At 39.1% G+C, this 26,210-nt stretch overlaps 1 protein-coding gene across 1 annotated transcript in view; it reads right to left on the bottom strand.

Moving 5' to 3' along the window:
* The window catches only part of FOXN2 (forkhead box N2), a 118,587-nt gene that overhangs the window by 92,312 nt on the left and 65 nt on the right, over positions 1–26,210 (bottom strand). The gene's annotated exons all lie outside the window — the stretch shown is intronic.

Here is a 26,210-nt window from a genome sequence, read left to right as displayed (position 1 = left end):
GTCATTTTTTGAATACAGACTGGTTCATGTGTTGTGACACAAGCTGCCAACCTATTGATTGAGTAAGTCAGTATCAACTTTTAACAACCATATAGATAGATTTTCTCCATGATGATCTAAGCCTAACCTGGTGCTTCAGGTTTTCCAACAGAGTACTCATCACTACTAGTAATGAGTTAGTTAGTCCATCCATCTCACTTTTTATTGTCCTCCTCTCTTTTACTGATCCATTTTCTGTTTTCTTGGCTGTCCATGATATTCTCAAGAGTCTCCTCCAATATAAAAGTTCAAAAGCCTAAATATGCTTTCTATCCTGCTTCTTCAAAATTTAACTTTTACATCTAGAAAGTCTCCCCTGCTTTTTTTTTTTTAAAAAAAAAGAGTAGTAAAACTACTCAGGTAACCACAGGCCAGTCAGTCTGATGTCAATACTAGATAAAACTATTTAGTGTGTCAGCATCAGATGGGGAAGAACTATCTCTAACTCAATCTTACCAAGATCAAATGGCTGTAGGTATTTGGGTCATCCAGATGGTAGGATACTCCATCTTGGAACTTGGATGAGATACTATTTAATCTGTAAAGGAGTATATTATAATAGGAAAAATCAAAGTAATGTATATAGGAACAATAACCCATACTGGGCACCAATACATATTAAAAGGATCTGATATTTGTCCCAAGCTAAACGAGAACCAACAGTGTGACACAGTTATATATATAAAAAGCAAATGCAATCATAAGTTTCATCAGCCAAAGCATGTCAAACTCAAGAAAAGTCATTGTTCCTATTCTGCATTCACCTGACCATACCTAGAGAATTCTGTTCAGTTGTAGATGTTAGGTGGGATTAACTTACAAAGAGAAAATTGAAAGAAGACAGGATAACTATCTTCAAGTGTCTGAAGGGTTGTTATTTACAAGAAAAGACAGAATCATTCAGAAGTTTCTCAGAAGACACAAAAAGAAATTTTGAGTTTATATTACAAGGAAGTTGATTTCAGATAGATACCATGAGATTTTTTTTTTCTTCCAAAAATAAGAACTGTCAACAAACTGCCTCAGGATTCTAGTTCACTGAAGTTGTTTAAATAGAGGTTGGATGACCATCTGTTGAAGATCTTTTCATGGGCAGGAAGTTGGTGTAGATGATCTCCAAAGTTCATTCAATCTTTACACTTTATTATTCAAATTCACACTACATATGACATGTGCCAGCTACTTCAACATATGCATATTTTCTCATATCTCAGTCAAAAACCTTTGTTCAACAAATTCAACCACCTTCACTTATGACTTTTCTTGTTAATTTTTGTTTCTTCTGTTTTCTCTCCTTGTTTTAAAATCTTCCTTTTTGAAGATTTTTGAAATTTAGGGGTTTTTTTTGTTTCTTAAGAACACAATCTTTCATACAAAAATCTTGTTTTATACTTTGTACATAGCTGTATATTCTGTGGTAACTGTGGCATTATTCCCTTCTAATGTATACAGGAAAATAATTCATATGAATTTATTTTCCTTCCAAGATGCCATTATCGCATCCATAGTCAACTTTTACTGAGTTCAGTCTGTCACAAAAGTGAGAAAGGATGGTCTGTCCTAACCTTCACCTAACAGCATTAGCCAGTTCCATGCTTCCCTCTTTCCCACTCCACCTTATATTAAAAAGCAAGGTCGAGGATACAGGATACCATTTTATCTTACTGTTCTATCCCTGGGCTTTTAAAGTAATCAGCACTTCACTAAGCTATATTGCTATATTTTCTACATGGGGGAATCTTTTGCCAGCAAGGATTGGAGCAAATTAATTTACTGGTTGTTTTCTCCAAGACTCTTTTGCTTTCATTTACATCAGCAACCATAATTTATGAACAGGGTGGTGGTAAAAGACCTGAATCAGCTTAATGTGCTATAAGTAGGACATTGTCATGGCAACAAGATGCTGAAGGTTTGCTACTATTTATGTACAGTTTTCCCGCTGAACCTTGACATAAATAGATTTTAAAGTATCTTGTTAGGAATATGATTCCCCTCATTCTAACTCTCAATACATTTTTAGATATATATATATATGTGTGTGTGCACATGTACAAATGCTTAAATAAGCTCGACAATTTGCAAACATTGCCACAAAAATAGCTAACTAGTGCTATTTAAAGCAACTGCACAGAAATAAAAGGTTTTGATTCAGATTTCTCCCTATTTATTTATTTATTTATTTATTGGCATGTATTCTCCTGACTATTTTCTGAAAAGGAACACAAAGCAGGAAAATCAACAATGCTTACAACAATCCTACTTGATAAGATAGAAAAATGTGGGGTAGACAGAATCACCACCAGATGGATCCGTAGCTGGCTGACCAGCCGTACTCAGCGAGTGGTCCTCAATGGAACTGCATCTATATGGAGGGAAGTGTGTAGTGGGGTGCCCCAGGGCTCTGTTCTGGGCCCAGTACTCTTCAACATCTTCATCAACGATTTGGATGAAGGGATAGATGGGGAACTCATCAAATTTGCAGACGACACCAAGCTGGCAGGAATAGCCAACACTCCAGAAGACAGGCTTAAGATACAGAAGGATCTGGACAGACTTGAACACTGGGCACTAACTAACAAAATGAAATTCAATGGTGAAAAAAGCAAGGTTCTACATTTAGGCAAGAAAAACCAAATGCACAAGTACAGCATAGGTGGCACCATGCTCAATAGTAGTAACTGTGAGAGGGACCTCGGAGTCCTAGTAGACAATCACTTAAATATGAGCCAGCAGTGTGCTGCAGCTGCCAAAAAGGCCAACACAGTGCTAGGCTGCATTAACAGAGGGATAGAATCAAGATCACGTGAAGTATTAATACCACTCTTCAATGCCTTGGTAAGGCCACACTTGGAATACTGCATCCAGTTTTGGTCACCACGATGTAAAAAAGATGTTGAGACTCTAGAAAGAGTACAGAGAAGAGCAACAAAGATGATTAGGGGACTGGAGGCTAAAACATATAAGGAACGGTTGCTAGAATTGGGTATGTCTAGTTTAACGAAGAGAAGGACAAGGGGGGACATGATAGCAGTATTCCAATATCTCAGGGGCTGCCATAAAGAAGAGGGAATTAAGCTATTTTCCAAAGCACCTGAAGGCAGGACAAGAAGCAACGGGTGGAAACTAATCAAGGAGAGAAGCAACCTAGAACTAAGGAGAAACTTCCTGACAGTGAGAACAATTAATCAGTGGAACAGCCTGCCTCCAGAAGCAGTAAATGCTCCAACACTGGAAGTTTTTAAGAAGAGACTGGACAGCCATTTGTCCGAAATGGTGTAGGGTTTCCTGCCTGAGCAGGGGGTTGGACTAGATGACCTCCAAGGTCCCTTCCAACTTTACTACTATTACTATCCTTAAAACATCAATGCACATTGATTAGTTTGTTTTAAAATGCAGTTAACTATAAAAGCTACACACTCAGGGTCTATTCACTTTTAATCCATGGGTAGGCTACTGAAATCTACAGACTGCATGAGATTGTACTGCTGCTTTAAAGACCTCAGATCCTTCCTCAAGATCAGGTTGCTGAAATTTAGTAACAAGGTACCAATTTTCAGTGACACATGTTTGAGGGGGGGGGGATGTTTAGGAGGAGGGAGCCTTGCATTGTTTCCAGTGAAAATAAGAATAGAAAAAGTGTTTCATTAGCCTTCTAATAAGCTTGTTTAAAATACAGATTTTTTTTATATCAACATCCCACAAGCTCCACGAAAAGAGCCATTTTATTGGTCCTGCCTTCTCTGGTGGTATTACAATGTCACACAGTATCACTTAATGTATCCATAATAGTTGCCATTTTTAAGTACATATCTGGTTAGAAGTGAAATCCCCATCTCTATTTTAATCAAGCATATTAATTACCTTTTTGCACTTTGCTTGAAACAGTACAAAGCTACATCCGGATGCAGATTAGTTTTACTTCATATGTGCATGTAGGATTATGAGGCCAAGGAATATGAAGCAATCTCCTAGAATGAATTAAATTCTGCTGGTGAATTAAGTTGTTCTAAAATGTATTATTTTTGTTGATTATTTTTTCTTTACTTAAAAGTCACAAGATACAGGGGAACAATCAAAAGACTTTTCATATCTGAAAAATATAGTATCTTCTATTAAAATAAAATTACACATGGAGAAAGGAGGATCTATAATATAGTAATAAGAGATATCTTTAAGTATGTGTGTGAAAAAAAAATTCAAGAATGGCAATTATGACCATATAATGAATCATTTTAAATTTTGGATGAATTAACATTAAAAAAAATACAGTTCATATATAGCTAAAATTCTCTCAATTAGTCAGTTCCAACCTTTGGAAGGCTTGGGGGGTCCTGATTCAAAACTTTGGGAGGATGCAAGTCACCTGAGATTTCTAGTTTTGCCTCACATGTGGCCTGTTCTGAAAATCTGACCATGGTTCAGTCCTTTGTTCAAGACCATATAATTATTTGTTCCAACTGCCGTTAAGACTGGGCACCTCTGCTATTGTTACTGTTGGGCATTTACCCTGAGTCTTCTTGCCTCACAGAGTAACATCCCAGATAACTGAAACAGAACCATCAGCCCTTCAACTGAATTCACATATCTTGTGTTAATTCCTGGATTCCCAAAGTGATGTCCATAGCTGTTTGGCTACAATGTTTTTGGAATCCACTTGAATTTGCACCAATTCAATTTTAAAAACAGTGTTTATTACTAGTAATCATATTACATTATAGTTGACTCATGACAACTCTGTGCATAGTCATCCTGAACTGTGTTTGCTCTTATCATTGCTGGAGTGATACCCATGGCGGGTATTGTATCAGCTCATCATATTTCTTTGCCATGCCAGAATTCAAAACTATTTCTTTTCTTTCTGTTTATTTCTTCATCATCTAACTTAGTCATAACAAGTTGGAACTTAGCATCTCTGCAGCTAAAAATCTTCTATAGGTCCTTCAGGAAAATATGCAGCTTTGTTTCATGTCTTTGTATTCTTTTTTATCTTGTTCTATTTGGACTATTGCTTCTTGATTAACATAAAGTTTGTGATCTCTAGTGGTGCAGTGGTTAGAATGCAGTATTGCAAGCAAACTCTGTCCACAGCTTGGAGTTTGATCCTGATGGGGCTTAAGGATGTCTCAGCCTTTCATCCTTCCGGAGATGGACCAATATGCTGTGATTGTAAAGCACTCAGAGAGTGCTGTAAAGCAGTATGGGGTGGTATATAAGTCTAAATGCCATTGCAAGGTTTCAAAGAAAGATCTTTCAGTCAAGTCTCCCAGAGTCTGAATTGGAACTCATTGGTATATGAGGACAGGCTATTTTTTAAGTAAAGATCTTTGTGATGCTTGAAATACCAGGGCAAACCACAACAAAATCTTTTCACTGCATCATCTTCATCATCAACAGATGTCAAAAACTATGAAAATATTGTTTTTTCAGTGAATTATCTTGGAGTTCTATTGTGACTTGGCATTTCCACTAGGTGATTATTGAAGTTAAGAATATAAGAGAACTTCCTTCAACTTTTTTATTCCATCTGGAAATAATATATAAAAAACTTACTTCTACCTTTTTATTTCATCTTTTATTCCAGACTGAATAAAACACCTTCAGCCTCATAGTAGTCTGAATTCTGGGCTTTGAGTTCTCAATTATTTCTTAGTCTGTCTCCTAGTTTGTCCTATGATAAGCACTTGCTCTAAACTCCTGATTACTGACACATCCCACAAATCCTGGCTCCTGATTAACTGTAGGTGACTGCCTTGGCCAGGGTATGAAAAGACTTTTGACTTGTGGTTCAACACTAGAACTAAAAGGTGGCTGAAAAGTGGCATTGCTGCTGTTAGCTAATATGAAGTAGTCTCAAGGGGACAATTTGCTTCTGTGAAGTTTCTCATGCATCTATCTACTACTCTAAGAAATTAAGAACAGATTCTAAATCTGTCAGTTAAGAACAGATTCCAAAATATTTTGAATTGGCTATCCACTCAGTGGCTTAATCATCAGAATGATTAATCAATAATAGCTAATCTGAAAGAATCTATATCTGTTTGATCTGATCATATTATCATTTGCACAATGCCTGAGAGTAGTCTTTGCTGTTGACAGCAGCCTGGAGTCAAAATAGAATCATTTTAAAATAGAAGGTTGCCATCTACTGGACATAAAGATAAAACACATGACAAGAAAAAATAAAGTACTGCATAGAGCAGCAGCCCCCAACCTTTGGGCACCGTGGACCAGTTCTGTCTAGAGAGGTTTTTCCGTGGGCCAGAGGGGGTGTGGTTTTGCATGCTGCCTGCATCCTGCAGATGGGGCTTCACTTGTTTGCATGGCCCAGTTGCTGGCATGCCACAGACCGGTGCTGGTCCATAGACCCAGGGGGTTGGGGACCCCTATGTTAAAGAATGGGGTCAATTTTCCAATTTAACCAAACTGTAATGATGACGACGGTATCCATTCAGTTGTATCCGACTCTTGGGGATTCTATGGACCAGGTCTCTCCACATCTTCCAATCTTGCACTACTTCTTTGAGTTTTCTTATGCTCTGACTGATGTCAGCTTTGATGGTGTCCAGCCATGTGATCTTTGGTGGCCTAGTTTCCTTTTACCGCTAACTTTAACCTAACATTTTCCTTTAACTGTCATATTTAAAATAGGAAATAACTTTTTCAGCCAATGACAACACAGAAACTTGAAAAATCCTTCAGTTACAGATTGTTGCATTAATATTTGGTCTATATTTTATTTACAATAAATAGTAATGCCTAATATACCTCTACCTGGGCAAATATCTTTAGGGGTAGAAATATTAAATATGGATATTCAAAATGTTTTAGTTCTGCTTAATATACTTTTATATATGACTTAATTATGTACTTTAAAAAAACACTCTTCTGCAGGTATTTTTTTTAAAAAAATTATGCAGTTTTTATTTGATTTAGTGTTGTTCTTTTATTATTTGCTAGATTTATATCCCACTTCTCCTCCAAGACCTTAAGGTGACATATATACATTTTCACCTTCTGGCCTTCATTCTGACAGCCTTCCAGGAAGTTAGTAAAAAACCTGGCTTTTCTGGAAGGCCTTTGGAGACTGCACCTGTGGGTCCCTGTCTTATATGTAAGTATCCATAATGAAAAGAAATACTTTATTTTTTTTATATTACTTATTTTTTCTTACTGAAATGTTTTAAATCTATTTTTATTGTTATTGCTATTTTAATTTCTGTAAGCCACTTAAGAGTCCATAAGGATTGAGCTAGTAGATAAACTATATAAAAAACAAACCAACCTCTAGATTTTCCCCACAACAATAACCCTGAGGTAGGGTGTGCTGAGGGAGAACAGCTGGCACCAAAATCACACAGTAATCTTGTACGGCTGAGAGTGGCATACCATCGCTTTTCTAAATTAATGCCTGTCAGGAATTCATCAGTTTTGCACATAAATGTCAGAGTCACAATTGTGATTTTGGAAATGATCTGATTGAGAATGATAGGCACTGTAATTCAAGTCATCTGAAGAAACACAAGCAGCTGTATTCCCAATCTTGGATTTTTTATTTAACCACAGGGGGAAAGTGTACTGGCTGTAGTAGCTGACAAAAAGATCTAGTTCTCCTTTCACTGTCACAGGAAAAGGATTGGAATTTCTCAGGGTAAATAACAAGGCAGGAAGATTCCTGCATATAGAGATGTTGCACCCTCAAATTGTCCTAAGAAATAATTTCATTCATTTTAATGGAATTAAATAAGATTATAAATTGATAATAGTAATAATGCAATAATCACCATAATAAAGTATATATATTCAGATTGCATCTCAAAAAAGACTAAACTATTCTAAATATATATATATATATATGATATTGTATGTGCTTAATAAGAAAACAAGCACCTTCCATCTACAGCACTTTGAAGGTTAGGAAAGAGCAGTAATTCTCTGTGCAATGCTATTTTCTCTCCAATAGATGGCAGTAGTGACTTCTCTTGTTTTACTTTTAGTGCCAAAAAGCATTAAAGCCAGTTAAAGTGCTTTCTTGATAGTTTTGATTTCAATTTTTCTAAATCACAACCATACCTATTAGAATTAGTTTTAGAAGATACATTGTCAGCACATGAAATACTCTGCTATATAAAAGTTATGGAGCCCTGATTTAAAACTGTATTTTAAACTTTCTTACAGTTTGTTGGTACAGTGTAGCATATGGCATCTTCAAAGCAGAATGCAAATTCTATAAAAGTCCTGCAGACTCTAAGTATATTATTGTGCCTATAAACTTAAACATGCCTAAAAAAAATTGGTCCTTGGGAAAATGAGCAAAGCCTTTGAGAAACATTTCGTACGTAACATAATTTTTTAAACTATTTTATCCAACCTTGCTTTTAAAAACAAAACAGTAAAACCAATGTAAGCTATTGATTATGCCAAATTGCTGAATAAGTCATCTACACGGGGAAATTAAAATACTTCATATCATATTAAATACAAAGTCCTTTTCAAATCACTAATAAAAATGAGTAATATTTTATAGGGAAATAATGAAGGAAGGATTGCAGTTCAAACTTCTAGGGGGATTTAAGTTGGAAAAGCATGAATAATTTTTAAGATTCACTTCTTACCAAAACTGATTAAAAATCTGTCTTTTGAATTATAATCCAGTAATAAACATTTGAATGATAGCTACTTGGATATTATAGATGAAAATTGTAACTTCTATGAAAAGTATTCATTCCCTTTTAGATTTTCTGAATTTTTGCATAACTTTGTCAGTGATTGTTATCAAAGCTTAATGTGGGTCTTACTTGATACATAAAAGGAAGTGTAAGAAAACAAATACCAAGTTTGATGCTTGTTTATTTCATAATTAAAGTAACGTAAAATTCAGTGTGCTACTTTGGAAAAACAATTATATGTATGCAGATACACAGTTCAATTAGGTCAATTAAAGTGTTAATAAACAAGCTGTGTAAATATTTTATTCAGTACAAAAAGGACTGATCCTGGCCATCTCACCCCACTATACATCTCACTGACTTTAGCACCTCTCAATATAGTGATGTTCTCAAAACACAGATTCTGGAATAATAATAACTATAACTTTATTGTCACTTTGAATGTACACTAATTGGCAAACGTTAAAATGAAATTTCATTGCATACAGCTCTCAAAGGGTCATCACCTCCGATAAACACTACATAAATATGACAAAAATAAATAAAATACAGAATTATGCATATATCCATATATATTATATGACACAGAGAAACAACAGTTTAGTTCGGGTTATGTATACATGTGCATGGCGAGAAAAATGAATCTTGCGAGTTTACCAGATGGATGCCATAGGGAACAAAGCTATTACAGAATCAGGTAGTCCTGCTAGAAATACTTTGAAGCCTCCTTCCAGAGGGGAGCAACAGGAACAGACTGTAAAGTGGGTGTGTGGGGTCTCTAACAATGCTTTGAGCTCTAAGCGCATAGCGCTTATAAAGCAGCATCCTGAATATCAGGGAGGGAGCTTCCTATGATTTTCTCGGCTGTCCTTACCAATCTTTGTATGGACTTTCTATCTAAGGCACTGCTGCCCCCAAACCACATTGTGATGCAGTTTGTTAAAATGCTTTCAATCATGCCTCTGTAAAAAGTGGCCAGGACAGAAGGAAAAAGATGTGGTCTCTTCATCTGATGCAGGAAATGCAGACGTCTGCCCGATCTCAAGAAATTTCTGAAGACTTCTGTAAAAAAATATATATATACTGGAAAAGATTACATTAACTATTTTTAAAGTTCTGGATTTTCATTGATCTACTTCAAAGATACAGTCTTGAAATTCAGAAAATCTGGGACAATAATAAATATTCCAAATAATTATTCTCTTTTGAAAACCGCTTCTATAGCATAGCATAAAATCATCTAGAAACTCACAAAGAATAACAACACTGAAGGAACTGCAAATCTCCCTTGTCTTAGCCAACGTCAATGTTCATAAACCTACTACAAAAAAATGATAAAAATGGGATTTATGAGACAGTAGGAAAGTGGCTCACTAAGACAAACAATGATGATCACCTTCTCAAAATGAATACCTGCATGACTTGCCATAAGTCTAGGGACAGATGTATCAAACATGGCATTTTCTGGGCTACATGGTGTTGTTATGTCTGTTGGAAACCAAACACTGCATTCCACAGTAAGGACCTCATATTGACTATCCAGGATGGAGGTAGTACTGCCACAAGTTGGCAGAGGTTTTGCTACCTCAATGACTTGTTTACTTGCCATCACTGAAGGAGATATAAATTCTGCTTAGAGAATGCTATAGGACAGGGTTCTCAACCTTTCTAATGCCGTGACCCCATAATGCAGTTCCTCATGTTGTGGTGACCCCCCACCATAAAATTATTTTCGTTTCTATTTCATAACTGTAATTTTGTTACTGTTATGAATCGCAATGTAAATATCTGATATGCAGGATGTATTTGCATTGAACATAATTAAAGCATAGTGATTAATCACAAAAACAATATGTAATTATATATTGTTAAATATTTATTTTTAATTACAAAAAAATGAAATTTTGTCTTGAAGCATGGTGTAGCATGAGTAACAGTCTTAATATAACAACAGTAAACTACATCCACATGGAAAGAAGTAAGCAGTGGGGTACCACAAGGTTCTGTCTTAGGCCCAGTACTCTTCAGTATCTTCATCAGTAATTTAGATGAGGGACCTGAAGGGGAACTCATCAAATTTACAGATGATACCAAATTGACAGGAGTAGCCAACACCCCAGAAGACAAATTCAGGAACCAAAAAGATCTTGACAAACTTGAACAACGGGTCCTATCCAACAAAATGAGTTTCAATGTGGAGAAGAGTAAAGTCTTACATTTAGGCAGAAAAAACCAAAGGTACAAGTACAGATTGGGCGAGACCTGGCTTAATAACAATAACTGTGAGAGGGACCTTGGAGTCCTAGTGGACAATTACTTGACTATGAGCCAGCAGTGTGCAGCTGCAACCAAAAAAGCTAATACAATCCTGGGTTGTATAAAGAGGCACTGCTTTATAAAATCCTAGTAAGACCACATCTGGAATATTGCAGCCAATTTTGGTCACCATATCACAAAAAAGATGTTGAGAGTTTGGAAAAAAATCAGAGAAGAGCAACTAAGATGATCAAAGGCCTGGAGACTAAAACATGTGAAGAACAGCTGTAGGACTTAGGTTTGGTTAATCTAAAGAAAAGAAGAAACAGAGGAGACATGATAGCAGTATTCCAGTATCTGAGGGGCTGCCACAAGGAAGAGAGGGTCAGGTTGTTCACCAGAGCACCAGAGGGAAGGACAAGAAACAACAGTTGGAAACTGATGAAAGACAGAAGCAACCTGGAATTAAGGAGAAACTTCCTGACAGTGAGGACAATCAACCAGTGGAACAGCTTGCCTCCAGAAATCGTGACACTCCATCATTGGAGATTTTAAAGAAGAGACTGGACATCCACTTGTCTGAGATGGTATAAGTTATCCTGCATGAGCAGGGGCTGGACTAGAAGGCCTTCAAGGTTCTCTTCTCTTCTCTTCGCTTGTAGCTCTGCAAGAAGAAAAGTATACCCAGGCAAGTTTATGCCAGAATATATTAAATGAATTCCCCCCCCCCAGTTTTCCATCCGTGGGAGCACTGTTCTTGGCCTCAAAAAAATATGGATTCTGCCCAGTGAGCTTAAAGGAATAAAGTTCGCCTTGGCTCCTGATGTCCCCTTGCTGAAACATTTTACTGCATGTAAGTGTCGTTAAATGTTCCCAATCAATCCTATCCAGCATTCTTTTCAAAGTCAGCTCTCCCCTCAGCGCATTGGAAGCAACATAAATAAGTACTGGCTGGTTCTTGGTCCAAAGTTTCTGCTCAGAGTTTGTAATTCAATACCCCTCTCTTTCCTATGGTAAACCTGCATTTGCCGTTTTGCCGCTTCTTTCTATTCCCCTCCATCCCCCCCACCCCACCCCCTACTCCCCTCCCTCAAGTCAGCATTAAACTTCCGTTCCATCTGTTTCTGGTAAAAAAAAAAAAGCTTTCCCAAAGAGAGCACCAAGTATACAGAGATCAGAAGTATGAACAGTAGCAGTAGCGCTGCTACGGTTGGGCTGCTCAGGCAAAGAGGACGGGCTACGAGAGGAGGAGAAGAACTTTGAGGCATTGCGCAGGCAAAGTGAGTGAGTTTTTTTTCTTTTGCAGAGCGTACCGGCAGGGAGGCGGGTGTGCTAACTCTCCTCTAAAGAAATAGCTACCGCGGGTGGGCAAGGAGGACTCTGGTGGGCCGCGCGCGAGAGAGAGAGAGGGAGGGAGGGAGAGAGAGAGGGGGGAAGAGGGAGAGAGAGATTAGTGCGCTTGAAATGCAATAAAATATGTGAACCTGCGTGGAAAGAGTACGTTACGTCTGTGTAACATCGAGTCGATCTGTTTTTATCCCAAAACAGGGGAGGGGGAAGAAGCGTGCAAGGAAAGAAAAAGGCAATTTTACTTCTTTCCATTCCTGTGGAAGTCGAACCTCTCCCCCCCTCCTCTGCTCTCCATCTCACGTCCTTCTAGATTTGCCACAGCGAGGTGCAGGGCAACCACCGGCTGGGCCACCAGCTGGCCCAGCCCAAGGGAGGTAAGGCACCCGCCGGGCCCCACGCGCGCCAGCAACCCTCCCTGTGCCCGCTGCTGCCCCGCTAGCCTTACCTTGGCCACCGCATGTTCGGAGCGGCGGCAGGCAGACCCAGGTGCTCCTGGGCGGCCATGGCATGTGGCAGCGAGGGCGCAGGGCAACCACCGGCTGGGCCATCAGCTGGCCCAGTCCAAGGGAGGTAAGCCACCTGCTGGGCCTCATGTGCGCCAGAAACCCTCCCTGCACCCGCCGGCCTCCCACCTCCCACCCCTGGCCCTCTTTTACTTACTTTTAGTAGTTGCTCAGCAGGGAGGGAAGCTTTCCAGAAAGTTCGCCTTGCAGCACCGTTTGCAGACTGGGGCTTTTGGCGGGCTCAGCAGGGCAGAGACAGCCTGGACAATTCCTATTGGCTTTTGAAAGCCAATAGAATTAGACTCTATTCAAGAGAGTCTATTCTATTGGCTTTCGAATGCCAATAGAATCGAATCTCTTGAATAGAGTCTATTCTATTGGCTTTCAAAAGCCAATAGAATAAGAGGGAGTAAAGTAGCACAGCTAAGGAAAAGGGGAAAAAATGGTGGACAGCCTTGTTTGGCGACCCCCATGAAATGGTCGTTCGACCCCAAATGGGGTTGCGACCCATAGGTTGAGAACCGCTGCTACAGGAGAATGTTAGGCCATAAACTGAAGTGGAAGAAGGCAACAATGTCAAACATACAAGCAGTTATGTAAAGGAAGAATAAATTCAATATTTTTCGGATAGCCAAGTCAAAGTCCAGACCTAAACCTCACAGAAATATTGTAGCAGGATCCAAAATGAGCAATTTATACTGGAAAATTCTTAAATATTGCTGAATGAAACTGTTTGCCATGGAAGAATGTGCCATAATTCTTACACTATATGACACTGATCAAGAATTACAGAAAATGTTTTGTTGCAATTACTGTAACTAAAGGTAGAGCAACCATATTTTGAATCCAAGGAATTATTACTTTTTCCCACTGGCACACTGCACATTGGTAACTGTTTTCTTTTGCTTTTTCCTCCCATGTTTTTGTATATGAAGTAAACAGAGCACTAAACTCCCCTTATATATCTATAGAACACTCCATGAAGCTCTGATAACATTTGATATCAAAGTTATACAAAAATCCAAGAAAGAATGAACACTTTTTCATTTCACTAAACACAACTATTTTGAGGTGTCTATACAGATAACTATGAGCAGTTCTAGAACATAAATGAACTTCACAGAGACTTGAATATATGATTCCTATTCATAAACAGTAATCACAGTCATGAATGAAGGCGAATATATGTGTCTCAAGATAATGTTGCCAGATCCAATCTGGGTCAGTCACCTCTGGTCCTGGTGACTGACCCAGATTGGATCCTGCAGTAATCAGACTCCTTGAAATAAATTCTGGAATCTAACTGAGGACAAAAAAAATCCAGATAAACAAACACTTCTCCTTGTATTCTTGTTACATATACGTATGTAGAAAAAGTGATGAAAACATACACAAATGAACACTGTTTCACCACCCCACTGCACCAGCTATTTTGCCTTTCACCAAATGTGGTTCCATCTTGTCCTCCACATGGCTTCAGATGGTTCTGTTACACACAGAATCTGTCCCGGAGAAGGCTAACATTGAGTTATTTTGAAGAAGACATTGCTATAGAGGATAAAATCACACAATTGGGACAAGTAGATTGTTTATATGAATTCTCCTTATCTATGTATTTATTAAAACATGTGAGAAGCAGATTGGCTATATCCAGCACCATTCTTGAAGGAAATACTGCCATTCATCTTTAAATTCAGAAGGTCAGGAAGGAGCGAGTCTCTATCCTTAAGAATTCTTCACATGCAGGCATACCCTGATGGAAGCAAGCTCAGTATTGTATAGGGAAGCTACATGTACATACATCAGGAAGGGATTACAGTCAGTAATGTGACAGAATTATTAACTAAGTGGGGAATTTATTTTAATTTTAACTATTTTTTCTCTTGCATCCATACAATATTTGTAAACAACTGTAATTTGTAACGAGAACCAGTTTGATCTATTGATTAAGGCAGCAAGCTAGAAAGCAGGAGACTGTGAGTTCAAGTCAAGAGCCGAGGTGGCGCAGCAGTTAGAGTGCAGTACTGCAGATCACTTTAGCTGCGGTTCAAATCTCACCGGCTCAAGGTTGACTCAGCCTTCCATCCTTCCGGGGTAGGTAAAATGAGGAGATATATATATATATATATATATATATATATATATATATATATATATATATATATATATATATATATATATATATATATATATGTTTTCTGAGGTTTTCGCGGGTATTTGTATGTAGGTCTTTGGTTGTTCGGGTTTTCTCCCGCGTAAAATTGGAAGTGTCTTGGCGACGTTTCGACGAAGTCCCATTCGTCATCTTCAGGCTGGTGTTTTCAGCTTCCTGCTTTGAGCAGCAATGTGTGGTCTTAGCTGTTTCTTCCTTTTAACTGCCAGTGGGGGTATGAACTGATTGGGTGGGAGCTTGGCTGTGTTCTGATTGGGTGGAGGTGTGTTCTGAATGGTTAGGGGCTTGGCTGTGCTCTGATTGGCTGGGGGAGTGTTCTGTTTGGTTGTGCTCAGGTTAGTCTGAGTTGCAGAGGGGTTTGAGATTTTGGGCTGCCAAGACACTTCACGAAGCTGAAAACACCAGCCTGAAGATGACGAATGGGACTTCGTCGAAACGTCGCCAAGACACTTCCAATTTTACGCGGGAGAAAACCCGAACAACCAAAGACCTACATACAAACACCCGCGAAAACCTCAGAATAAATATATATATATATATAAATATAAATATATATACATACACACATACATACACACAACACACACACACACACACACATTGCTTACTGGTGTACACCGCTTAGAGAGTGCTCGCACTTAAAGCGGTATATAAGTCTCATAAATAAATAAATAAGTCCCATCTTAGTCATGAAAGCCAGCTGGGAGACTTTTGGCCAGTCATGCTCTCTCAGCCCAATTCATCTCAGAGGGTTGTTATTGTGGAGAAAATAGGAGGAAGAAAGTGTGGTAGATATGTTTGCTGCCCTAAGTTATTTGCAAAAATAATAAAGGTGGGATACAAGTAAATAAAAAATAATAATCCTCTCTTCATAGCATTAGAGTACTAAAAGGATGAGGGTGACCCTCTGACCAAAACAACCTACACATCCTTCAGGATAAAATAGGGCCTTCCCTAATGGCTTGCAGCAAATTTCTAGCTGAGAGGATCTGAAATACAGGTAGTCCTTGACTTATGACCAGAATTTCTGTTGCTAAGCAAGGTGGTTACTAAGTGTATCATGCCCAATGTTACATTTGCCACAGTTACCAAACTTGGAAGGTTGCAAATGAAAATCATATGACCCTAGGATGCTGCAACCATTGTAAATATATGCTGATTGCCAAATATCTGAATTCTGACAAATTCAGATATTTGTGTTTGTCAAAGTGTGAGGACCAGTTGTAAGTCAGTTTTTTCAGTACTGTTGTAACCTTGAATAATTGTTAAATGAATGTTCGCAACCATTGTAAGAGCTTAATCTGCTATTTCATATGCCACTGCTAGCATATAGCTGAATTTTTTTTTAAAGATGGCGGAATAACTCCACCCTACCAAAAAAAAAAAACTTCTGGGTTATAGCTCCTTTCACCCGGATCCCACACCCTCTTCCCTACCCCTCATTGCAGCCTGGTCCACTTACCATACATCTTTAGAAAGCAGCCACTCCGCCACATGACCTTCTTACACGGAGGCTATGTGGCACCATGCAAGAAGTGGGTACCATATAAAGAAGGCAAGGAGTGGATTGGATCCAAATGCGATCAACCAGGGCCATACTGCCACACCTTCCCAGCACACCTTGCTTAATGACCATTTTGACTTGCAGCCATAATGGACAAGCTCCATTATAGGTACCGTATTTTCCGGCGTATAAGACGACTTTCTAAACCCTGAAAATCTTCTCAAAAGTCGGGGGTCATCTTATACGTCGGAATATACGGGTAGCTGTTCTCTGAATTTAAAACCAATCTGCCCCCTAGTGACCAGCCCTATTTTTTTTACAGAAATAAGCACTAACAGGACAAAGCTTTCTAGCAGCAAAGGAATGGAGCTCCTATTGTGCTCATCTATAAACAGAAATTCAATATTGTACTATATTTTATGGCGTATAAGATGACTTTCTAAACCCTGAAAATCTTCTCAAAAGTTGGGGGTCGTCTTATACGCCCAGTCGCCTTATACGCCGGAATATACGGTATAAGTCAAAGACTACCTGTATAGGGAAACCCTGTATGTTGATAGCAGGAAGAAAAGTTTTTGACCAACTTACTACCTGACATACTGATTTATGCACCTATAATTCCACTTGCTACTTCAATCAGGAGATGCATCAGCAAAGTTCATTCACCAGAATAATTACCCCTTTCAAATATACCAAAGAACAAGTGATATCTAAAATGTTTAAGCCATGATACTTTCTAAAAAGAAAAAGAAGTACAAGTATTAGCAAATTTCACCATCTTATAGACAAGTTAAAATGCAGAGTTCCAATACTGATCTCAGAAAGATTTCCCAATTTATATCCGTCAATTGTGAGAAATGGCCATAAACTCCTACCTTTGTTTTGTTCTTTCAGTTATTGGTTCACTCCCTAAGTGCCAAGTTTAATAATGACTCTTTTAAAGAAACTCATCTACAGTTGTCCAAATAATAAGGCTGTCCACAATTTTTTAAATAGGTGCTGCTAAACAGCCTTCATACGAAAGACAGTTGGGGAGGACTTATTTTACAATCTCTTTTGATAACAACACTGTCATCCAGTGGTCCAAAGGTCTTTGTAGCCTGCTTCTTATTTGTGATGTTCATTGGTTTTATATTATAAGCAAACTGCAGGAATGCGGCATCTTGCTTATTCTTTATATTTCCTAACACACATCGTTTGATGTAGACATTTTTTAAAAAATCATTCATTATTGTTAGCTGCTAAGTTTGGTATTGCAAATTGCTGGAAAACCCAACTACATTTTTTGTTGGATCACTGTGTTTTAATTGTGATTATATTATCCCTCCAGCAAGGAATAAATTGTATGTAAGGTTAAACTTGAATACACTATTGATGCATTTTGCTGTGTAAACATTTTCATGGACCAAAGGGGAAAAAAGGAATAAAGATCCATATAAATGATTATTCTCAGAATCAATTTATATTGTGTCAGTATAATTAAATTGAGACTATCAAGGTGATACAAAGTGCAACCTAGCCTTTGATTCACAATGAATAGCTGTATAAGATCTTTAATGGAAAGTTATTTGATTTACAAACTTGCTTTCCAACTGATATGAGAGGAAACAGAAGAGCTCTAGTGTGGTTTTTAAAATCTTAGCAATGGATCATATAGAATTATTTACAGAAACTAACTTGAACAGCTGCTTTACCCACTCTCTAATGGGACTCATTAAAATCCTGTTTGACACTCCAATAACTCTATGTGTTTGGTGGTGAGAAGGAGAAAAATATGTATACTTTAAAGAAATTACAGGATCTGGAAATTAAGATCAAAGGTACAGAACGATCTCAAGGTTGCTCATGCTCCCCATGCTTTCTTGACGGATTAAAGAATGATGAGGATAAGAGAAGAGCATTTTTTCCCTGCATATCCAAAAGTGGCACACAGGAGCTGCACACATTTTGCAATTTGATTCTAATAAGGAAGTAGGGGAATAAAAAAGATTTATTCGGAGATTGATTTAGGAAGGTACTTATGAGGTAGTTTTTGTATTTGGGGTTTTGGAAAGCACAAAATTAGTAGCCCTCACAAATCATGTTAAACCAAAATATGAATCTGATTTTCAATATTTGATGAACTCAAATATTAACTCAACTGAGAAGATATCTATAGATCCCCCATTTCCTGGACATACTGTTTCATCTCCTTTCCTTGAGATGGCACTACAGGGTATTGCATGCCAAAACAACCAGACAAAGAGACAGTTTTTCCCTCATGGCATCACTCTGCTAAACACTTAATTCTCACAGTGCTGTCTAATGTTTATATATATTTACCCATGTAGTATGGCTGTAGTATTATAATTTATCCTTCTTATCTTCTTTACCCCCTCCCCCCCTTATTGGTATTATTATATTATTCTGCACATTAAGAAGTTGGGTACCAGAGACAAATTCTATTCTATTCTATTCTATTCTATTCTATTCTATTCTATTCTATTCTATTCTATTCTATTCTATTCTATTCTATTCTATTCTATTCCCATTCCAAAAACAATAGCTTACATCTTAGCATGTTGTGCAATCCCAGCCAGTTTTGCTTTATTAAACCACACTTAAATCATGGTTAAAATTAGGCTTAAGATAGTTTGAGAGCCCCACCATTATTTGGCTGAAGAGAAGAGTTTTATGTATAGCTGCATGTGGACAAAGCTTTCATATCACTCTTGGTTCCCAAGGTAGTTCTAATATTTAAATTTAATATTTAATGACTTGACTCCAAAGCTGAAGAAAACATGGCTCAAAAGAAAAACTAGGATGCATAAGGGAATCAGAATTTGTGAGGAGCAGGATTATATCTTCTACATGCCAATTAATTCTTACATTTCAATATTGCTTTTGCTCCTATATTACCTTGACAAGTCAGAAGCCTGAGAATATGCATTAGTTGAGGCACTACATGATGCCATTTTAATTACAATTAAATACTTAAAGATAAGAGTTAGCAATTATTTATCAAGTAATATTTTTGATTTCATCTTAGACAGCTCTTAAGCAACCAATTTCCTTGGATAGATTATTTTCTGTCAACACTGTTTCTGATAGAGGATACAATTGAGGTTACATATGATTTTGCTCTTATACCAGTGACTTAGCCTGTCACCGAGTGGTCTCAGTGGTTCCTTGATAGTTTACTATTAGCTTGCTTGTCTGAGTTGATAGTTCCTTGATTGGGGTATTGTTTATTTCTTGATTGTTGGTCTGATATTAATTCTTTTCTATCAGAAACAATGTTGACAGAAAATAATCTATCCAAGGAAATTGGATGCCTAAGAGATATCTAAGATGAAATCAGATATATTACTTGATAAATAATTGCTAATTCTGTCCAGCAGAAATACAAATACAGATTCTTTCTAAATTCATGGACATTAAATGTTTAAATTGAAATAAATAAAAATAAATGTAATTTTAAAATTTATTTCTTCATTTGACAATTTTTTCCCTAGTGTTTATTATTCTCACTCAGATATATTTTCATTTCAGGCTAAATATGAAAACTTTGTCATTGACTTCAGGAACAAAATGTAAGTTGAGGAGGAAATTTTTGGAAGCATTTTCTTTATAATAGTTTTCATACTTCTCATTTTTTCAGATGCTATTGGTTTAAGCTGGATTACTGAATTTGTTAAAGATATTGGAAAAACTACCGAGAAGTTTGTTTTAATTTATATACTACTAAAACTCTTGTTCTCTTAACCTTTAACTGGATGAAATGGTACATCATGGGGCAACAATTTTTAAACCAAGGGACTTCAAATGGGCTAACGTACAGAATGTATCCAAAATCTGAGACCTATGACTCCCATGGAATTGAAATTTGGCAACTTTTATAAAACAGTTTAGGATATAAAATATTATCATAAAACAGTTTATGACCTAATGCCAAATGTCATAAAACATTTCTTGTACTGATATTTGACTATGCTTTACGGTTCAACATGGGCTATTTTCAAGGTAGATACAGTGAAGGCAATACAGAAGCTCTTGCACTGTTGAATGCTTGGAAGAATCTGGTAAGGAAATATCTCTGAAACTAACTCAATGGCTCACGGGTTGTCTAGTTATTTGTGATTAATATAAATATTTAACAACTTTGGTATTTCATTTAAAGGTTCAGAATAGTAAGTATGCATTAATTATTTTCCTTAGTTTTTTTTAACTGTTTAACTTCTCACAATTTATTCCAGCATTTTTGAATATTAGAACTCAAATGATCATTTTCTTATTCAGCAGGGGTTACTGAGAAACAACCTCTACCTTATATTCCATTTCTGTCTGGAATTCTTTTATACTTCAGATCATTTAAAAAAAAAAAAAGATCCTACCTACAAGGCAACTAACCCACAAACTTCCTGTTCATCTTTTGAAATTATTACTATAAGTAGTAATAAAGAACTGCATACTAAATACAGTACTATAAGCAGTAATAAAACTTTACAATGTGTTGATCAGATTGGGAGGGTTCCTGTTCCTTCAGAACTGCAAAATTCTGTTAATGTAGCCTTGCAATAGTGTATAATTAGCTCCTCTAGTCATGTTTCCTGCCTGGTTTAACCTGGGAGGGCTCACAAAATAGGATAGACCAGGGGTAGGCAACCCAAAACACTCAAAGAGCCACTTGGACCCGTTTCCCATCAAAAAGAAAACGCTGGGAGCCGCAAAACCCTTTTGATATCTAAAATGATGATAACACTGCATATATATATGTGTGTGTGTGTGTGTATAAACACACACACACACACACAAAGGTAAAAAAGGATATATGCAGCGTTATCTTCATTTTAATGTCAAAAAGGTCTGACTCCCTCTCTCCTCTCCCTCTCCCTCTCCAAGGCAAGCTGCCCTCCTCTCCATCCTGCGCCCCCTCCCCAAAGAGATTGGCTGGCACAGGTTGTCAATCGCCACTCTTCCTCCTCCTCATCCCCCCCCATTCTGGCTTCAGCAGAGTTTGCACCAGAAGAAGAAACGGGGTGCTTCCCCCCCACCCGCAGTTTCTCTTCCTCTCTTTCTTCTCCCCTCACTTCTTCGGCACATGTTTGCTGGAAGCCACTCAGATTTGAGCATCTTGGATTCCGACTCTTCCTCCCATACTCCACACCCCCACAGATCCCTTCTTCCTCCTCCCACTCCAATACCAGTACTGCCCACCCCTTTCCCCATCATTCCCGTGAGCGTGCGGGGGCGTGCCTAGCGTGCTATGGGACCAGCATGGAAGGCAATGCTGCTGCCACGAAGAGGGTAGCAGCCCTGGTGCCCAGACGCAGCAGCCAGAATGGTGGCTGAGCGCCCCCCGCGCCCCTATTAAGCTCTCCCCTCCCTGGGCAGGCGAGCTTGCAATTGCGCTGAGAGAGAGAGAGAGAGAGAGAGAGGCAGAGAGTGAGCCTGGCCCGGGACCTCCCCTCTTCCAGCCAGGACCCTGGTGAACAAACTTATCAGGTCCATGCCCAGCAAGACATACTGGGACGCTGGCGAATGACTGGGGTCCCCTCCTCCGCCCTAGCACTTGGGGGCAGCTCCTCTGCGCTTTCCCCCCTGCCCTGTCTGAGCCCCTCTGCCCGGCCTGATCTGGACCCTGCGGGCGCTCATCTGGGCAGCACTGGGGACGGCTGGCATAGCGCAGGCGGTACCAGAGCCAGGTGGGACCCTGCAAAAGTGTCCAACCGGCCTCTCCCCTCCCAACCTCCCTGCCCACCTGGACTGCAGGCGCTTGTGCCGTGCCGGGAAGGTGCGTCTCTCGCCAGCCCCATCCCGCCCCACGTCATGTGAATGCCGGGCTGGCCAGCGTAAAAGACAGGGCCTCCACTCTCGAGCCGGGGGGGTGAGTGGGTGCCGAAGGAGGGGGGCAGGAGACAGCAGAAGGCGTTGAAAGGCACCTAGGGCACCGCAGACCAGCCTGAGAGGTGGGGAAGGCGGGCGAGGGAGCCATCAGCCAACTTGCACTGGAGCCAAGGACGAGTTCAGCGCTGCCACGTTTGGCCGAGCATGGCCCTGGTGCGAGTGAGGTGGATCTAGCGGCTGTGGTGAGAGGGCGCCATGAACGGCTACGGCTCCCCGTACCTGTACATGGGCGGCCCAGTGACTCAGCCGGCCCAGGCGCCCTTGCAGTGGACGCCCAATTGCACATGTTGCTGCAACCATGGCGTGCTATCATGGCTGAAGAGCCACAAGAGTGGCAGCGTGTCATGGCCGCCCAGGTGGGGCTGCACCGCCAGCAGGCCAACAAGAGCCTGGAGAGCCTTTTGCCCGACACGCTGTGTGTCCTGCCTGCTGCCACCTCTGCCCCACACCCTCCTCTGCTACACTGTCTAGGCACCCCGGAGCAGCACTCGCCACCACCGCCCAGGGACGGCCTGTCGTGGCACTAGCCTCCCCAGCGGCACCGTGGCTACATCCCATGGGCAGAGGGCGAGCCTGGGCAGCGTGGAGTCCCAGCTGAGGCGGTGGCCAGCGACGGCATCGTTTCCCGGGCCGTCCCCAAGCCACTGAGCTGGCCATCTTCTGCGCTGCCGGCATCTTCGGGTCGGAACCGCTGCAACGGCCTGCCGACTGGTCAGCTCTGTCCACCAGTGACGCTGGAGCCTCCCATGCTAGCGGAGGCTTTGGTGGGCCGCTCCCTGGAGGGATCCCAGGGCTTCCCTGCGCGACTCCCCAGCCATGTGTGCTTGGACTGAGCCAGCCTGGGAAAGGAAGCGCAAGTGCCTCTCTGTCTCTCTGCAAATGGCAGAACAGGCTCCGGAGCCGCAGGAGGCAGCTCAAAGAGCCGCATGTGGCTCCGGAGCCATGGGTTGCCGACCCGTGGGATAAACAGCTAGATAGACAATACTGATGCAGGGTTCCCAACCTAGATTCAACAGGCATACTGAACTGCAAACATTATCATGCTCAATCAATAGGACCATTGTCTATTGTTTTTTTAATGACATATGGCAACTTGGTATCTCAAGTCATTCAATACAATTTTCTCCGTAAGTATGTAATTTATCTCCAAATTACTTTTTTGCTAAAGCTTTGATCAGTCCCAAACTTGTTTGATTTTAGTCATGGAACTGCATTGTTCCTTGTGCTTTAATAATATTTTTAACTATTTAGTTCAGAATAATAATTATCCGTTAGGGTTATATGTGCTAATTTTTCACTTTATTGAATATCCGTAACTATGTATCACACATTTTCTTAGGGAAAATTATTTATTTCCTGTAGTTTAATATTACAGATTTTTTTAAGAATCATTGTGTATTTGTCAAAGTTCAATGTACTTGCCAATTCTTATTGTGCATCCTCACAATCAGCCAGGCTATGGGAAATCTTTATTATTCGGAGTTTTTTTGGAGACAGGAACTAAACTGCATAATTGGCAGAGAATATCATCTCCTTAGCCCAACAGTCCATGTCTAGCAGTTGCCAACCAACCATTGCCAGAAAGAGTGGGATGGTGGTTCTTGTTTGTACACAGTAGTTCGTTGGAGAGTTACTTCTTGGCTTCCTTAATATAATCAATTGTGCTTATGACAACTGCCCTCCATCGTCAGCTGTGTTTTTGAGATCTTGAATGGCATTCTGCTCTACTAATATTGTTGTATCAGGAGAATACACAACTGTGGCTTGGGCTTATTAGCAATAGCTTTCAGTGTAGAAATCAAATATCAATATCCATCTGGGCATGTCTGCAGTATTTTTAAAAATATATTTGGGTTTGGTATGAACTGTGGTTGCTTACTGTTCCAGGATATGATGTGTTAGAAATAGAATGTTTGTTCCAGACAATATCTTGAAAGTATAGGTCTCGGATTATGACCCTAATTGGGATCAGAATTTTCATCAAGTGAAGAGGGCCTCATGGAAAACACTTGACTGTGATGCTTAGCGAAGCAGTTTCCGCAGTCCCAGTTGTGATCATGGGATCCTGTAACTGGTCATAAATGTGATTTGTCATAAAGTACCTAAATTTTGATCATATCACCAAGAGGGTGTTGCAATGGTCAGAACTGCAAGGAGTGGTTGTAAATAGCGTTCATTCAGTAATGTCATAACCTTGAAAGATCACTAAATGGACTAATAGTATTCTTCAAGTGAAAACAAAGTGTTTCATCTAAGTTGTAGATTATGTGTCGGTTTAGTGGGTCAAAGGATACACCTCATGAAAGGTTGGACAATTCTCCTTGGCTGAATGGCTGGATAAGTTCACAGTATTTTGTAGAATATATGAGCTCTCCCACTATGGTAAGCAGACAGTTGCAGCAGCTTAGATAGTAAAACATGAAGCATAGTCATAGTTAGTTGGTGAATATAAACCATATACCCATTTAATATAGCCATTGCCAAAGCTCACTGTTACTGTCAGATTTCCAGGCATGATGGCATATCTGAGTCTTCAGGTCCTATCAGAAGGGTAGGTGTCAATCTAAGTTCCGGGGGAATAAGGGCAAACATCATAGCAGAAAACACTCTCTTCTCTTGACAGATTACATTTCTTAATAGATGGGACCTGTAACATGCCTCTTCTGCTGGATCTGATAGGATGGGTAAATGTAACTGGGAAGAAGAGGTCCCTCAACAAATATGTTGACGGTAGAGGATTCTTTATCTTTAGTCTTTTAAGAATGATGCCATGTTGCTTGCTTCTGGTTAGGAAGATAATGTTAGATTGTACCTATGCCAGTTTCTTGGTAAGAATTAAGGATTTTTATATATTAAAAAAATAAAAATGGAAGAGGAAGAGAACTTTAGAATAACAGAATTTGGTGGCACTGAGAGGTTACCTCCTATACACACACACACATGTTGGAAGGATATGCTTGAAATTATTAGGGTTAAGAGTACTCTGTACATTGAACACTCAATATATCAAACATATAGGATGTGCAAAACCAAAATAATTTAATAAAAAATGTAATACATATGACCAACATGCTGAAGATGATTTTGAGATGGGGAATAAAATTAAATAGCTATCCAAAGAAAGAACTATAGTAATTTGTGATATTAATTTATTCCAGTTGTAACAAATGTAAATATGTTCTAATTATAACAGAGATTGCATTTTTACAAATTCTAAATTGTTTATCTTAAGACTAATAGGTCATAGAACAATAAGATAACCTTTCATATAAATCTAATGGTACATCTATGTAGTTTCTGTAGTCCTTGAAAACCTATTACAAATTTGTTAGCCTTTATAATAATCTTTATGGTTTTTCATGCAATGGAGTAACATAGTTATCTTGCAGAGGTGGGGGGATAAAATAAGTTATAATTAAATGCATTAAAACAAATATCATGAAAATAGATGTAAAGGCAGTAAGAATTAACCAAATGCTGTAGTCATAAAAGCAATTTGGAAAGGTTAAAAATGGTCAGGAAAATAAAAAGGGCATTTGCCAAAGACACATTAATATAAGCATCTAAGCAAATTTCTAATCCAAGATCATAAAAACCGAGTAGGCTCTCTAGCACAGAAGATTAAGAGGGATCTATAAATATGTTAACTTTAATAAGTGTGCAGCTTTAAAAAGGGAGGCATTTTTAAATTGCCTGGACAAATTCAACTCATTGATGCATCCCACAATATACTTCCAATGCTGATATTTTAAAACAGAAGAAATAGCTTCTAAGAAAAGGGACTGGATCCACAAAATATAACATATTGGTACCTCCACCTGAGAAAGCTTATA

Source organism: Crotalus tigris, unplaced genomic scaffold (genome assembly GCF_016545835.1).
Source record: "Crotalus tigris isolate CLP2741 ecotype Arizona unplaced genomic scaffold, ASM1654583v1 scf7180000017765.3138416, whole genome shotgun sequence".
Lineage (NCBI taxonomy): Eukaryota > Metazoa > Chordata > Lepidosauria > Squamata > Viperidae > Crotalus > Crotalus tigris.
This window is presented reverse-complemented; position numbering and strand designations above follow the sequence as displayed.